Below are 16,976 nucleotides of genomic sequence, written 5' to 3'. Positions count from 1 at the left end.
TCTAAGTTTCCTTCCAGATCTAAAAGTCAGTGATTTTCTTACTTTTCTAATATAACAAGTTGAAATGTAACCCTCCTCCACACCAATATGCTACATGCACACAGCTGTGATTTTGCTAAAAATGGACACTTTCTAAATGTTAAAACAGTACATGGTAGAGAATAGTCAGTTCAGAGCCAACAAAACCGACTCTGCCAGAGGACTGACACTAAAGTAAAGCCCTGGATCCCACTCAGTATCAAATCTTCCCAGAACAGAGGATGTGACTTGGCATTGCTTTCACTGGAGCTTTTTAAAAGGGTACATCCAGATATATTTAACCACCAAATACATTTGGATCTGGGAGTATTGCAATTGAAATGTAGCTACAAATATACCCCGGATTCTCTCTGTGACATGAGTCCACAGTGTAGGAAATTCTATACAACTCCTGTGTGTGTTGACAAATTCCGTGTGTGTCTTTTCTTGAATTATATCAGAAATCTTGAAAGGTCTATAATACTATCTCCCAGCTTCCCTACCTGGGTTCTGAAACAATGAAAAGAAGACAAACTTGTTTAGCAGGTGGAGATAAATGTATCTCCTTTGTGGTGTCCAACCCGATATTGGAGAAAATGGCTTCTACTGGTGGCCAAGGCAACTGTCTACTGCTGATCCCTAGAATCAGGCAGATAAGAACCCAGACCTGCTAGATTAGGATGAGCCTTTTCCCAGCAAGTGTATAAGTTAAGCATTCTGAGTGTTTCCTTATAAACTCACTATGGAGAGACTGCTAATTATCAGCTAAATCCCGTCTTCCTGTACAGTAGTACATTCCCCACTTTTCAGTGGGCATGGTGGCTCCTCAGAATAAAGACTACATTCCCCAATATCCCTTGCAGCTAGGTGTGACCCTGTGACCCAGGTCAAGGGGGATGGTGTGGTGGGGTGGTGATAAGAGCAAGTCTGCTCAGTTTCTAGAAGAGTGATTATCTGAGCTTCTCTGCCCAGTTTTCCTCATCCCTTCTGCCAAGACTAAGGAGCTGGAGTGTCCATTTGGACCACGAAATGGAAAATGAATTTTGACGATGGCATACAAACTACAAATGAGCCGGGGGTCCCGGAGACTTCATAGAAGCCCTGGACTACCTATCTTGTACTTATGTATGGTAGACAGAGACAAACTTTACCTTGTTTAAGCCACTGTTATTTTAAATTTCCTGTCACTTAGGGCTGAGTCTAATTCTTTTTTTTTTTTTAATTTTTAATGCTTATTTGTTTTTGAGAGAGAGAGAGAGAGAGAGAGAGAGAGAGAGAGAGGAGAAGGGGCAGAGCGAGGGAGACACAGAATCCAAAGCAGGCTCCAGGCTCTGAGCTGTCATCACAGAGCCTGACACGGGGCTCTAACTCACAAACTGTGAGATCATGACCTGAGCTGAAGTCGGATGTTTAACTGACTGAGCCACCCAGGTGCTCCAAGGCTGAATCCAATTCTAATTGATATACTCTCCAATCAGATAAATCATTCCATCGCCTTGGGTGCTAAGTTAGGAATGGGGTGACTAAGGTTGGGGAGCAGCCTAGAGTGTTACATTAATTTACGTCCCTCCACATGGGTAGGGAAGAAGAGTTCTCCTTCTGACAGGTTTACTCATTCAACAATTATACACCATCTGCTATGTGCCAAGTACCCTAAGAACTTTACAACTATTATTTTTCAAAGTTTATTTATTTTGAGAGAGAGAGAGAGAGAGAGAGAGAGAGAGAGAGCGAGCACGCAGAGAGGGGCAGAGAGAGAGGGAAAGAGAATCCCAAGCAGGCTCTATGCTGTCAGTGCAGACCCTGATGTGGGGCTTGAACCCACAGACTGTGAGATCATGACCTGAGCTGAAACCAAGAGTTGGATGCTTAACCAACTGAGCCACCTGGGCCACCCTACAACTATTAACTTATTTAATCCTCACAGCAATCCTATCAGGTAAGTATTAATAATATCCCCATTTCACAGATGAGGAAATAGAGACGCAGAGAGGTTAGGTAACTTGCTCCAGGTCGCATTGTCTGGAAGTGAAGGAGCTTGGAAACTAACCCAGGAAGTCTAGATCTAGAACTCATGCTCTTCACCACAAACTAGGCAGTTTCTTTTGAGGGACAGACACAGACCTTCTTATATTATCTCAAGTTAGAGATGTTTGCTTTTAGGATAGATGGAGAGGTCAGAAAAATAAAGAATTATCTCAGTGGTCACCTGAGAGGTCTGTCTGGTTACCCTTTCAGCGGGATGGGTCCATCCTCCTAGACTATTGTACTAGCATTATGGTGACTCAGTTACTCTCCATCATAAGTCCTCTACCACCTGTGGCTTCCGCCTTTTGCCTTCTCGGTGCACACACTTCTGTGCACCCTATTATCCAGTAATGATATTACCTTCTCCATAAAAAGGATTGATGGGATCAGCCTGTTACCTCCAGTAATGTCCAGTCAGGTAAGGTGTTTGCACCAGTCACTGTCTTTGGATGGTCCATCTGGTGACCCCCTCCCCAGGTCACCAAGAGTGCTACAGGCTATGCCGCCCCCTTCCAGGACTCTGCCACACAGTTCGCATTCAGTTTCTTCAAGCAGGAGGTGTGCCCAGCAGAGAGTTTGGACATGCTGTCCTTGTTATCTTTTCTTTGTTAGTCTTTTGCTTTATAAATGAAGCCAAAGACATAAATGGGATATTTAACGTTTACTCTTTCTTTTCCTGCATCTCATCAAAAGAAGATGGAATGAGCTTTAGTTACTTACTAGTAATTTAATCAATACAGGTGGACTACATTTTAAAACAAAGGCTAAGATTTTGCTAATAATCTTTATCTACCTTAGTTTTCTATTGCTGCATCAATAATTACCACAAACTTAGTTTAAAACAACATCCATATACTATGTCGCAGATTGTGTAGGGCAGGAATCTGGGTATAACTTAGCTGGTTCTTCTGTTCTGAGTCTTACAAGCCTTAGGTCATGAACAAGCTGGGATCTCATCTGGAAGATTGACAAAGGAAGATCCCTCAGGTTGTTGGTTGAATCGGTTTCCTTGAGGCTATAGAATTCATGGGAGCTGGCTTCTTCACAGCTAGCAATGGAGAGAAAGACTGTCTGCTGCTTTGAGCCTCTGACCCCTTAGTCCTCTTAATGGACTCATCTGATTAGGTCAGGCCCACCCAGGATAATCTCTCTTTTGATTACTTAATTGAACTGTCAAGGAATTTAATTACATCTTCAAACCCCTTCACTTTTGCCATATAACATAACTTGATCACAGTTGTGATAGCCCATCACCTTTGCCATGTTGTGTTGATTAGAAGCAAGCTATAGGTCCCACTCACACTTAAAGGGAGGTGATTATCTAAGGGCGTGGGTCATTGGGAGTCATTTTAGAATTCCACCTATCGAACTACCCGTATGGAATCCTTTCAATAGCCCATGCACCTGGCTCTCTCCCTCCAAAATCTATTTGTCATTCCCTTGCTCTCCTTTTCCTATAGGTTTATATACTTTCTGAGACTTGCTTTATTTGTTACTTACTATTATATTGCTAAGATTCATATGTGTTGGTATGTGCTTTTATAATCTCTTTACTAACTGCTACATAATATTCCACGAAATGAATTTTTTTCATAATATTCGTTTGCTCTCATGTTAATGGGTATTTGGGTTGTTTTTAGTTTCTCTGCTATTGGAAACAATGTTGATGTGAACATTTTTTATAGATATGTAAGACTCTGTTTTCAGAATATATGTAGGAGTGGAATTTCTGGGTCATGAGACATGACTGGTCAACTTTAGTAGATTATGTCAACTTTCCCAAACTCACATTTCCATCAGCAGCATGTGATAGATTCATCCCCAGTACTTATCATAGATGATTGTTTACATTTTTGCCCAGGAAAGGCATGGAAATTGGTGCCCCATTCTGGCCTTGATTTGCATTTTCTTCCTCACTAATAATGTTCAATGTCCTTTATATGGTCACTAGCCAAGCGTTTACTCTTTAGTGAAATACTCTTCCTGTCTTAACCCGTTTTTCTATCATTTGCATTACTTTAGTATTTCTCTGTAAACGTTCTTTTTAGATATTCAGCTTGCTTTTCTTGTCAGAAACATAAAGGAGTTGGCTTCTGAGGACAATGGCTTCTGAGTTCCTTCATCTGTGAACTAATAATTTGTGTTATGCTCACTTCTCGAAGCTGACGCAAAGAGCCCATGGAAGAATGTACGTGAAAGCACTCTGCACATGAAAAATGAGGTAATAACTTGTTTCAGGGTAATATAGGCATGATAACTGGCAAATATGGAAACATTCAAATTTGCTTTTTAAAAAATGTGTATTCATTTTGAGAGAGAGAGAGAGAGAGAGAGGGAGAAAGTGCACGAGTGTGGGGGAGGGACAGAGACAGAGGGAGAGCAAGAATCCCAAGCTGGCTCCACACTCAGAGAGAAGTCCAACACGGGGCTTGATCTCACCACTGAGAGATCATGATCTGAGCCAAAATCAAGAGTCAGACGCTCAACTGACTGAGCACCCAGGCACCCTGGGAAGCATTCAAATTTGAACTGGGAGGCAGTATAGTGTGTTGGAGAAGCACACAGACTTTTGCACCAGATTGTCTGGGTCCAAACCTTGACTCTGGTTATGAACAGTGTGACCAAAGGAGACTTCTGTAACTTCTATGTCTCAGTTTTCTAAGGTATCAAGTGGGGATTTTAATAGTGTTTACCTGACAGGCATTTTTTAAGGAGTAAATAAATTAAATATAGCTAACACTGAGAACAGTGTCCAGCACATAATAACCACTATATTAATATATATGGAGAGCATTATTTCATGTGGATTTCTAGGTCCTGCTGGATGCTAGGGCAGTGCTCTGCTTAGCAAACTGGGGAGAATCACTTTCACACCGCCGCCCCCCCCCCTCCGATATGTGTGTACTCTTTCACTCTTGACTCATTTCTAACAGGTCAATGTGGATTTTTTTTTTTTTCTTTCATGGATAACTCTTCCTTGAGTAGTGGATTAGTAGCTGTGGAGAAGTAAGTCAGACCATTGAAATGCACACATATCAACATAATACAAATAACATATAATAATAATACATCATATAATTCTGTCTCTAAGCTCTCCTCCAGCTTTCATAGCCTGTGATTCCATAAGGAATGTTGAATTACTTTTACCAGACTACCCAAAGCTGGACGACAAGGCATGATAGGACTTAAATTGCTCTGCTTTGTTGAGTCTGAAATTATGTTCCGAAGCAACAGTCATTGTGTATGTAAAATGGACTGCCAATTATTTGAATAAAGAGAAGTAATATTGTCCTGTATTAGCTGTCTTTCTTTCTCCATTAATAAAATTCATTTGTTCCCATTTGTTCACCTCTCTTTTGTTCTGCCAGGCCTTTTTTAATCCATAGATGCTTTTATCTGCTGCAGACAGACTGAAGGAGTCTGATTCTTCTAGCGAATATATTTTTAGCATCAATTAAAGCTTATGTCGCCTGCTTTTCTGAGCAACTGGCACCCTGCATTGTTCAGAACCACCTGCATTCAGCCTTCAGGGAACTGTACTGCTTTGCTAATGGCTGAGCTATCAAATGGAGGCATAAACACTGCAGGTTGTAAGCTGGAGAAGGTAGCTAATTATGCTAAACAGGAATATTAATAATGCAAGATGTGCAAACAAAAACACTCTTACCAATGCATCAAGGCATGATTCCTCTTCTCCTTTTTCTCACTCTGCACCCTCTACTCATCTGAAGGACATGATAACAACAGAAAGGGGGTCTCCTCCAGCAGACCCTGGATCCTGAAAAGCAAGAGATGAAATTGACAGTGAAATTACCCATTGAAAAAGAGAAGCACCATGTCGGCTTCCGTTGGAGCTGGACTTTTATGAAGGATTTGAAAACAACAGAAGTGTGTTAACTGGTAGAGTTTCTCATAGTGACTCAGGCCAAAGGTCGGGGATATTGTCAAGTCTTGTCAGAGATATTCCAGGCTACTCCTTTCCAGCCCAGAGCAAAGGTAAGTTTGATACGTGGGCAGGTAAGATTTGGATCCATTGTGAGGAACAAATTCTTCTTTCCTGCTCTCCCAAGTAAAAGGATCTGAATACATGTCGTTCTCAGGAGAACCTGTCAGCTGATACAAACTGGATCTCTTAGACCAAGTCCCTACATGAGTCTTAATATGTCATTGGAAGGCATTCTGATTATCTATTGCTGTGAAATCGACTACCCCAAAATTTATCGGCTTAACGTAATCTATTATTATCTGCTATGGTTCTGTAAGTCGACAGGGCTCAGCTTGGCAATTCTTGCTTGGCATCTCTCATGCAGTTGCTGTGAAATAGCTGCTGAGGCTGGAGTCATCAGAAGGCTCAAATGCACTGCATGTCTAGGATGACTTCCTCACTCATAGGTCTGGTGCCCGCCTCTCCAGCTGAACAGCCTAGATTTCCTACATGGCAGCACAGCACTCCAAGAAAAAGGAGTGGCCTGGCATAGCACCACTTCTGCCACATTCTATCAGTAAAAGCAGTTAAAGGCCAATTCAAACTCAACAGAATGGAGCGGCATGTGGATACAAAGAAGGCAGGAATTGATGGTGCCATCTTTGGAGACAAGGTACCACAGCAGGTGCCTACACCTCGGGAGGTTTCCCAGGAAACTTACCCTTTGGGAAGCACAGAAACTTTCACTGCTGGGGCTGGCGGAGAGACCTTCCTGTTTAACTACTATTCATCCTTCAGCTCTTAGCTGAAACACCAGTGTCCCCAAGATGCCTTTCTAAGGCCCCACCATTAAATTAGATTCTCTTGCATGTTTCCTTCATTTCATTTTATCACAGTTTATAATTGCTTCTTTCCATGATTATTGACTTAATGTGTGTCTCCAACACTGGACTGAAGATCCCATGAGAGCTGGCCATCACACTTGCATCGACTTGTGGGGCCTAGCACGGTGCTAGCTCTCAGTGAGAGCTCAAGAAACAACTGTAGTGGATGAATGAATGGATACGTGGTGAACGTATCTGGTTTTCCCATTTGGCTTCAGTGATTCACATGAAGTTTCCATAAAAAGGAGTCAGAATGCCCTTTCATTAATTTGTGACGTTTTAAAGCCAATATATACTGAGTACCACGTGGCTACTAGACACGGCACCGGACCATGGGGGTAGAACCCAGGACAATAAGGGAGAGGTGAACTCTGCCTTCAGAGTCTATAGTCTATGTGGGAGGGCAGACAAATAAACATACTACTACAATCCAAGAGAAAAGTGCCAGAATGGTAGGGTAGGGTAGTGTTCATAGTGTGTGCTGTGTTTCCCGCCCCCTCCCCACACATACACACACACACACACACACACACACACACACACACACACACATACACACTCCTATGGAATTTCATACATAATTTCAGGGCCCGTTGATTACTCCTAGTTTAGATGCTGTAACATTAAACACACTGCATTTATACTTGCAGTGGTATTATTTTGGGTTTATTTAGAATGACTGGGGAATGTCCTTTTTTGATGAGAAAATTAAAAGTAAACTTGCTACATTTTAGATGTTCATAATAATGGAAAGCTAGAGTTCACACCAGAAGAACTGGGCTCATCAAGGGGTTGAAAAGTTTGCAACATGTTCCCAATGTCAGAGCTAGAAGTTAGGGTTTTTCACTTTTGGACCTGCTTGCATTTCAGATCATGCAAGCCAAATTTACTTTTGAATCTACTCTGTTCATAGTCCACAAGTATTTGTCTAAATGTGAGTAAAATACAGAGCAGTTGCAACATTGCCCATTGCAAAAATGCCGAATTTTATTGTGTCAGGTCAGCTGCCTATCCCACTCTGAGAACAAGAGTGAACTTCTAACATACCGGGATAGAGAGTATGGAGTTTGTTATCAATGTTAAGTGATTGGAGGGTTTTGAGTGGAAGAGAGGTATGGTCGTATTTACATTTTAAGGAGACATTCTTGCTTCTGAGTGGAGTTTCTTCAGATTACAACAGTTTAAGAATAAAGCGAGAAGACCAGTCAAGAAGCTTCTGCAATCGGCGAGGGTAACATGAAGACTGCAAGCAAGTGCCTCGAATAAGAAGGGATTTAAAATCCTGTCATATTTGTATTTCTAAAAGCCAAGGGGGCTTAGGTGTTTGGGAATGTGAGAGGTGCCTTCAAATACAAGACGGGCTGTCATGTCACAGATGGATTAAAATTATTCTGAGTCCCCAAAAGGCAGACCCGTGCAAGGAAACCACAGGGCATGAGATTTGTGCTCAGAATAAGCAAGCGTTTTCTCTCAGAGCTGCACAAAGATAGAAGGGCCTTCTGGGAAGTCTGGGAGTTCTCATCCCCAGCACTGGATGAGCAGGGGCTTGGAGGACCCAAGGGAGGAGATGGGGAGCATCTAGGAAGGATGTTGAACCAGATGATGCACAGGCTTACGCTGAGATTCACTGATTTTGGAAACTCATAAATGTAGCAGGATTGAGAGCTGTGCATAACCTCATTTTGGCATAACACCACTAAGATAGAGAAAATTCATAGTTATGTTCTCTATCTTGAGGCTTTTAGAGAACTCCCATTTTTTTCTTTAATCTTTTTAGAGAGATGGTGTAAGGCTCTGGGTTTAAGTTCAGGCTCTGGGTTTGGGAAACCGAGCTCAAAATTCTCTGTCCCCACTTGCTAACCGCCTGAGTGTAGGCAAATAATTTAATAATTTAATGTCTTTTCATTTATCTATTGAATGGGGATAACACTGCCTATTTTCTATGGTTGCTATAAGAGATCATCTGTACAAAGTTCCCAGCACCTAGTAGGATTTTAATACATGGGAACCAGAAAAACCAAAAAAAAAAAAAAAAAAAAAGCCACCACCCCCCAAAGCAAAATATTTTCTTGTGTTAGCAAATGGAAAGTAGCTATTATGTGCAGGAAGTGGGTACTATGAGTCACAGTGATGGAAGATGGGCAAGCGGACATGCTCACTGATTGAATCAATGGAGTGCCAATTCCAGGATATTATTCATTTTTTCCCTTCAATTTGATGCATATTTAAAGATAACCATTTATACTAGTTCTTAAAACACTCTGAGAAATTGGCAATGGTTTAGAGGCAATGATGCATGATGCTCAGAGCTTTCTCCAGACTGGTACTGGGAAGCTAGAGGGAGCAATTGGGACTCTTCCATGAGCGCTGGTCTTCCCGTGAATAGTGGGGGGGGGGGGGGGGGGGGGGGTTTGGTCTTCAAATAAGTATGATTCATGGTTTAGCAGAAAAACTGCCAAGTTCCCCATGAAAACTGAATAGCAAGTCAGTTCATTATACACAGTTCCTACATATACTGTAGTTTATTGATATTATAATCTGTTCCCAATGAATGCAATTAACAAATCCATTTAGGAAGGAGTGCATTAGGGATTTTGTTTGCTTTTGTTTATCCTTTAGGTGCCTGAATGATGTTTTGCAAATGAAACCTGCCTCCCTTCCACTACCTTTGGGTTTCTGTTCACTTCTACACATCCAATACCTGTTACTGTACCCAGCACACTTATGGTTCTTGCTAATATTTGCTGACTGATTGGAACTGTCCTCACTATGTGTCTCTGGGCGCCTTTGCCCACTCAACACAGGGATGCTCAGAAACTGGTTATAAAGTTGTCTTTATGTGTATATCCACTATACCCACTATGCATGCTCCCTGAGTCCAGCAGCTGTGGTTCTCAACTACTGCCAACCTTGACACACAGCCTCCATAGCTCTTTATATCGACAATGAACGACCCATTCACATCAATGCAATAGTGTGAATAATCTGCTTGTGCACGTGACTCTCTGTTTTCTCAGGGTTTCCTGTAAAGCCCCCAACCTGAGAAGAGCAGATAACTTCCCCCATGCTTTTAAGAGAGTGACAGGGAGCTGGCAGACATGTTCTTAATGGCTTTCTAAGATAACCTTTTTTTTTTTTTAACATTTATTTATTTTTGAGAGACAGAGGGAGACAGAGCACAAGTAGGGGAGGGGCAGAGAGAGAGACACACACACACAGAATCTGAGCTGTCAGCACAGAGCCCGAGGTGGGGCTCAAACTCACAAACTGTGAGATCATGACCTGAGCCGAGGTTGGACGCTCAACCGACTGAGCCACCCAGGGGCCCCCTAAGATAATCTATTGATCCTGTTACTATCACCATCCATCCCTACCCACTCCAACCATCCTGTGTAAAGTGAAGCTACACTTTTGAAGGGAGCACACCCAATAGTTTATTGACATGGGGAATCTGGGCCTCATGGGGAGTGGTGTGGCATTCTCATATCTCCAGATCCAAGTAACATAGAGGTCATAGAAGCCAAGTCAAAAAAACTGTCATAGGGTTTTGTTGGGGGGGGGGGGGACAGTGGGGAGGTGTGCTTCAAGAAAGGGAGACTGACAGTTCCCTGGCTGGATGCTAGCTGAGCTCTGAACCATGGCAGCCATTCTTTGAGGCTGGAGTTTAGGAGGCTTCCTGAACATAGAGAACAAGGCTTAATTACAACCTGGAAAATTCTGGAGGTAGGAGGCAGATGGTACAGCCTGCAACAGCTGCAAGAAGAAAAAGGAGGAGAGAATATTTGGCCTACCTTTCTTTGCCACAGAAGGTGGTCAAGCTTGAGCCATTGTTTTGGTCAGTGTGCACCACTATAACAGAATATCATAGACTGGGAGGCTTCACAGAAATTTATTTCCCACAGTTCTGGAGGCTGGGAAGTCCAAGATCAGGGTACCACCATGCTTGAGTTCTGGTGAGATCTCTCTCTCTCTCTGCAAATGGCTGTCTTCTTGCTGGGTCCTCACATACCAGAGACAGGAAGCAAGCTCTCTCCTGTCTCTTCTTATAAGGGCATTAACCCCATCATGGGCGGTCAGGGTTTCAACATATGTATTTTGGTAGAACATAAACCTGATCAGGGAAGGGTGATTAGTGGAGGCAGGAAAAAGGAGAGGGACAGAGCTTGGCATTAGATACGAGGCTCAAGTTTTGTTTTGTTGGACAGGACTTTATAGTATCTGAAAATTAGTTTTTACACCTGAAAGGAGATTATTCATGAGACCAAAGAAATCAGAAAGCCACAGTTTCTGCCTGGGATGTCATCAAAATGTGCAGAAAGGATCCATCAGAACATGCTGGAAGCCATGGAAAGAAGAAAATAAAGCTGTTCTTATTTGTATCCTTACTGAATTCATTCATTAAACTGCTTCTACGTGCAGTGTAGACATTACTGAAGAATTGATAGGCAAGAGGGAAGAGAGGACAACATCGCACACAGCAGATTGCCCCAAGCATTAGACATGCTTTTCCTCTCTGTGGAGTGGGTGGTCCTCAACTCCCTCATGATGCTCGCTCTCTTTTCTCTAGCACAAACTTGCATACCCTTGCATGCAGGCCCCTTAGTGACCCCTGGTGTGAAGGGCGTGACATCAAGGTTGGCATGCATGGGGAGGCAGTGGACATTCTTGCACACTTCCCCCAGACTTTCTTTTGCCAACAATAAACTTGTAGCTAGCTTTACAGATTGATCTCAATCTAATAGAATACACTTCCATTTAGGTTAAAGTAAGGAGGTGTTGTGCTCAGAAAGGAGACCAAAGACAATTTCTTAAGGTTATTCTGGATTTCTGGATTCTCAGTGAAATGACACTCAGTGGGGTATCTCAGTTGTTAGACATGAAAAGTTCACAGTGACATTAGGTATGTGCTTTTTATACCCTCTTTCCAAACTCCAGGTGAATTTCCTATTTTAGGATATCTTCTCTCCTTAATTTAAAATTGCTGAGCTCTATCCTATTCAGTCAGTGTGAAGGCTGTGTTATAGTATCACCACACAATAAATCAAGAACGCATTTGTTATTTATGAGAAAAAATAAAATAAAATAAAATAAAATAAATTGCTGAGCTCTAACATTATTATCCAGATGGTTTTATAAAATGATTTTGAGTTCTCATTTGCTTTTAATAGATGAGCTCATTTGGATACGAAAATTTAAAAAATAACCTAACAGTATCAACTAACACAAGTGACAGTCATGGGTCTTTCTATGGAAATCACAACGAGATCGTACGTGATTGGGTAGTGTTAGATCCATCCTTCAAGATGGCCTCTTCACAGTATGGTTGTAGTAGAAGCTAAAGAACAATAGCATTTAGTATTTCTAAATTGTGATGGCCTTCTGACACATTCTACTCCAGTCTGTCCAGGTGTGTAATCTTTGAAGTCAGGGACGTGTAATCCACCAGTAATCCTGTGGATTATATCTGCAAAATATATTTTCAACCAATTCTCTTCTCCCCACCTCCATTGCCACCACTTTAGTCTGGACACCTAAGTGGCCTCTTTGCTTCTAATTTGCCTTTCTTTGATCCATTCCCCACATTGCAGCTGATGTGATCAAACAGCAAAAACAAAAACAAAAAACAAGTGGGTTATGAAGGTGAATGTCTCTTCTTCAATAACTAATAAATGAGAGTGGGGGAGTACAGACCAGCCAGGAATGCATCCGGTTGAATAAATGTTAAAAATTCTCTCATTCCTTGTGCATCTCTCCAGATTTGGGAGTATAGGTGAGAATGCCCATACCCTTGTTGGCAGAAAGCCTCCTGGAGGATGCTTAATAGGTTAGGAACAGGCTGGGCTGAAGTCTCCCCTCTTCCACATTAAAGCTCTTTTTCCCTTTTTTGGTAGATAAAAAAAGTCCTGTTTGGCTCTGAAAACTATTGTTGAGTTTATACCAAAGCCATGTTGCCCATGGGCTGCTTCCAGACATTGGCTGGCTGTGCATGGCAGAGATTAAACAGGCCCATTCCCAAGAGATGTAGGACTCCTCCGATGAGCAACCCTTGGCTTCAAGACACTCCCATGGCCTTGCCTAACTTTTCTTAAGCTGGATGGCTATCTAGGAAGCATCCACCCAACCTTGCTTCCTTCCTTCATGCAGAGTCAGACCTGCATCATGATCTGATGGCTCTCTCAGCCTTTCCCGGCACCCTTCCGATTATCCCCCATAGATGTTCCCCCTAATAAATTTCTTGCACATTTAATCCTGTCTTGGTGCCTGCTTCTTGGAGGACCCAGAATAATGCACTGGTGCACAGGAGATGCTTGATAAATTTACTCAGGAGGTAAATGGGAAAACTGAATTAAAATTTGATGCTTTCCTCACTTTCCTCTTTCTGGTCCTTTGCTTCTCTGTGCCCAACTCCTTGTTATAAAATAGCTGCATCTGAGGAGAAGCTTTGAATCATCCTCCTCTCAAGCCAGATGACTTTGGCACCTAGGACAGTTTCTAAGGTGATGGAATCATAAAATTGCATGTAAATTCATTAAAAATACTTTTCGTGGTGTTCTTGAAAGGGTTAAATTAAATCAATATAAAGACTTTAACACAGATCCTGAAACATAGTAGGTTCATTATATATAGATAAAATGTGGTGGACACATACCAGAGGGTCTCATGCGTCCATCTGAAGCAACACAGTAAATGTACATACATCAGCAAAGATGCATCACAAATTATACATGTTGATTAACAAGAGGGCTACTAGTCGGATCTACTGTTTATATTTGGTTGGAGAATTCTGAGTGCCTATGGTAGGCCCAGAAGCCGGAGTTCTTATTCCTTATGATATTTGACTATGAAACGGATTTTGGGTTGCAATCAGAGTCATGGTGGCAGCTGACACTTTCCATACACTCAGCTTATGTTCAGTAACTTGCTGAAGATCACAGAGCTAGTATAGGAGAAGATGGTCTTGTCTAGGTGGTAGGGTTGGCAGTGATATGAAGATGGGACGTGAGGCAAAGAGGAAGCTAGGGTTAGCTGGAGCTCTCTTGAGTACCATGTTGCCCTGGACCCCAGTGGGGAGTCATGGCTGCCATGGCAACGCTGGAGTTCTTTCTCTGCAGCACCTGGAGGCAGCATCCAGTGGCAGGCAAGTGTGGGCTAAGTCCAGAAACCCAGCTGTTATGTAGCTTTACCATTTAGCAGTGTGGAACGTTGGGGAAGATACTTTACTACACCATGATCTCTTCCAAAAAATGGAAAAGTGCTACCTATTCAGATGGCAGTATGAGATTCCCATGAAATGATACACGTGTTCTAGTTTCTGTGCTAACAAACCTTCCCAATCATAGTGGTGTAAAACAGCTCACAACCCATGAGTTGGGAATTTGAGCAGGGCTCTGATAGATGATTATTTCGGTCCTTCTGGCAACCGCCTGGGGTCACACTGGTATTCAGCTGGTGGCTAGCTTTCTCTGGAGGGTTAAAAGGGCTTTATTCACATGCCCGGGGCCTTGGTGGGGATGGCTGGAAAATTGCACTCAGCTGGGCTGCTCACCCTCTCTGTGTCATCTCGAGCTCTTCCAAATGAGCCATCCATCAGGGTAGTCTGATTTCTTATATGCAGACTCAGAGCTCAAAGAATGAGCATCTATACAAATAGGAAACAGAAGCTACTAACTAGTCTCTTAAGACCTGGGCTGGGAAACTGGCACATCACTTCCTCCACATTGTATTAGATAATCACAGAGCCAACCCAGATTCTATGGAAGGGGCCATAGAATCCACCTGTTGGTGGAAGGTGTCAAAGAATTTGTAGCCATCTTAATACACTACATTATGTAGTGTAGACTGCATGATTATTAGGAGTGTAAGCTCTGAAGACAGAGTGTTTTGGTTTCACTACTTCCTACCTGCATAATGGACATATTACTCATAAGAATCCTACAGCTCAGTTTCCTTGTCTGAAAAATGCTATAAAAATAGACTATCCCTTCTAACGCTCAAAGAATCTCTTTGTTTCCTATCTTCGAATTATATTACAAAAACCTTGAAAGGCATCAGACTCCAGAAAAGGGAGAACAGAGAAGAAAATAAACTTGCCATTTAAAGGTTTCTCTCACTACCTAGGAAACCGCTCCTAAGTAAAATGGTGTAAATCAATTACCATTTATTTATATAGAAAAATTCCTGGGCATTCCCAGACCCCCAAAATCACCTCTTTTAGGCTTTTCTGGTACCTTTTCTGGTACCACATCTTGCTAACAGATGCACAAAACAAATTAAGATAAAGCACAGATGCTCACAGACATAGTTCATAGCCCTGTCGGGGCTTGATGATGAGATGCTGAGATGCTGTGTGGTTCCCAAGAAGGAGCCTGGCATCTCCCCTCTTGCTGCTGGGGGTGAGTGATGCCCCTATAAACAGCTTGCAGCAAACAAATGCTGAATGCTATTTTTGCTTCATGCTTTTTTTATTCTTTTGTATAAGCGAAAATCCTCTTCAGATTTCTTTCGGTTAGCCAAAACAGGTGTTAATATAAGTCTTTCTTAAAAGCAAAGTGGTGTCAGGCAAACTTCTGGAAAGCGGACGTACCTGTACTTAAGTGTATTGAGACTGTTCATTGTGTTCTTCATACCAGGCTAATTATCATCCACGTGTTTCCTCATCAATTGTCACAAAAACTCTAAAAGGCACTGATTGTCTCCATGTTTTGAAATGAAGAACATTTGAGACACTGAGGCAGAAAAGCTGGTCTAATAGCACACTGCTAGCAGGTGGCAGAACAGGCATTGCTCCAAACAGAAATGTTTTCCTGACTTCAGGTTCTGTTTGTGCAACAGCGAGAACCTCTCCCCAAGAACTGTTTTCCTTGCGACACATCCTGAAGGGTTTCAAGGGCTCTCATATCTAAAAGCCAACAGCCAATTATCTGAGCTGGTAAGGGAAGGTATTGCAATAAGCTGGAAAGCATTTTTCCTCTCATAATCCAGTATATTCTAACTTTTTTAAAAGGCTGCATGTACATCTTGATGATTACTTTTATCTTGGGCCCATGATCCCTGATCGTTTAAGAACTCTGACATCCTATCATTTCATAGGCAGGGCAGCCTAAGAGAGAAGGGAGTTTCACAAAGTTTCAGAAGTAAACTTCTACGGGCACTTGGACACAAAATGATCATTTTCACCACCCATTTATGGCAAGTAATACTGATTTTATATTTATATTAGTGACATAAATGTTGCTTTAAAAAAGTTTAATGTTTATTTTATTTTTAAGAAAAAGAGAGAGCAGGGGAGGGGCAGAGAGAGAGGGAAACAGAGGATCTGAAGTGGGCTCTGAGCTGTCAGCAGAGAGACCGATGTGGGGCTCAAATTCACGAACTGCAAGATCATGACCTGAGCTGAAGTCAGATGCTTAACCGATTGAGCCACCCAGGTGCCCCATAAATGTTACCTTTAAGTAAATTTAAATACAAATGTCAGTGAGTTTAAGAAAAACAAATCATAGTAAGATGGTGACTGGCTGGGGCACACATTAGGAATTTTTAATTACTGAAATTCGGGAAATACTGGTGCAGTAAAGATATCCACTAGATATTGGGGGTTAGGGTAGATATTAAGATCTAAATGGAGAGAGGGATAAATATAGAAACACTGTATATGAGAGTCATGTTCAGTCCTGAAGCTGCTAATTAGCTGCCAGACTTTGAGCAACTTCTATAACATCCGTTACAGACATCAATCAGTCTTCTTATTTGCAAAATTACAGAATTGATTTAATTTATGCTGAAAATTCAGTTTTTGCTCTACGATTTTGCAACATTTCCTCTCTTCTTCCAACAGACCATTTCTTTATTCAGAAATGAAAAAGAAAAAGCAAATTTGGATTGTATTTTTTTATGCGTCTAAAAAAGTAGATGACAAGGCTTGTAACTCAGCACCTTTCCCTTAGAAACAAAATTTAAAATAGCATCTAGAGTGGCGATGGTATCTGTGAACTTCATTTTTCTTCACTGACTTTCAAATATATTTCTGTGAGCATCATCAGTCCCTCATCATAATTATATCTTCAGCCAACATCATAAAATATGACCAATATTATCTATCATCATTATTCATTGAAATATAT

The 16,976-nt window shown here is 41.8% G+C and overlaps 1 protein-coding gene across 2 annotated transcripts in view; it reads right to left on the bottom strand.

Annotated features, from left to right (window-relative positions):
- Positions 1-16,976, bottom strand: part of GPR65 (G protein-coupled receptor 65) — a 100,259-nt gene that overhangs the window by 19,686 nt on the left and 63,597 nt on the right. For both annotated transcript variants that reach the window (XR_008299585.1, XR_008299584.1), the window contains exon 3: positions 5,714-5,824. The gene's annotated coding sequence lies outside the window, so the exon portion shown is untranslated. The remainder of the gene's footprint in view (positions 1-5,713; positions 5,825-16,976) is intronic.

The sequence above is a fragment of the Acinonyx jubatus genome, chromosome B3 (assembly GCF_027475565.1).
Source record: "Acinonyx jubatus isolate Ajub_Pintada_27869175 chromosome B3, VMU_Ajub_asm_v1.0, whole genome shotgun sequence".
In the NCBI taxonomy this organism is placed as follows: Eukaryota; Metazoa; Chordata; class Mammalia; order Carnivora; family Felidae; genus Acinonyx; species Acinonyx jubatus.
This window is presented reverse-complemented; position numbering and strand designations above follow the sequence as displayed.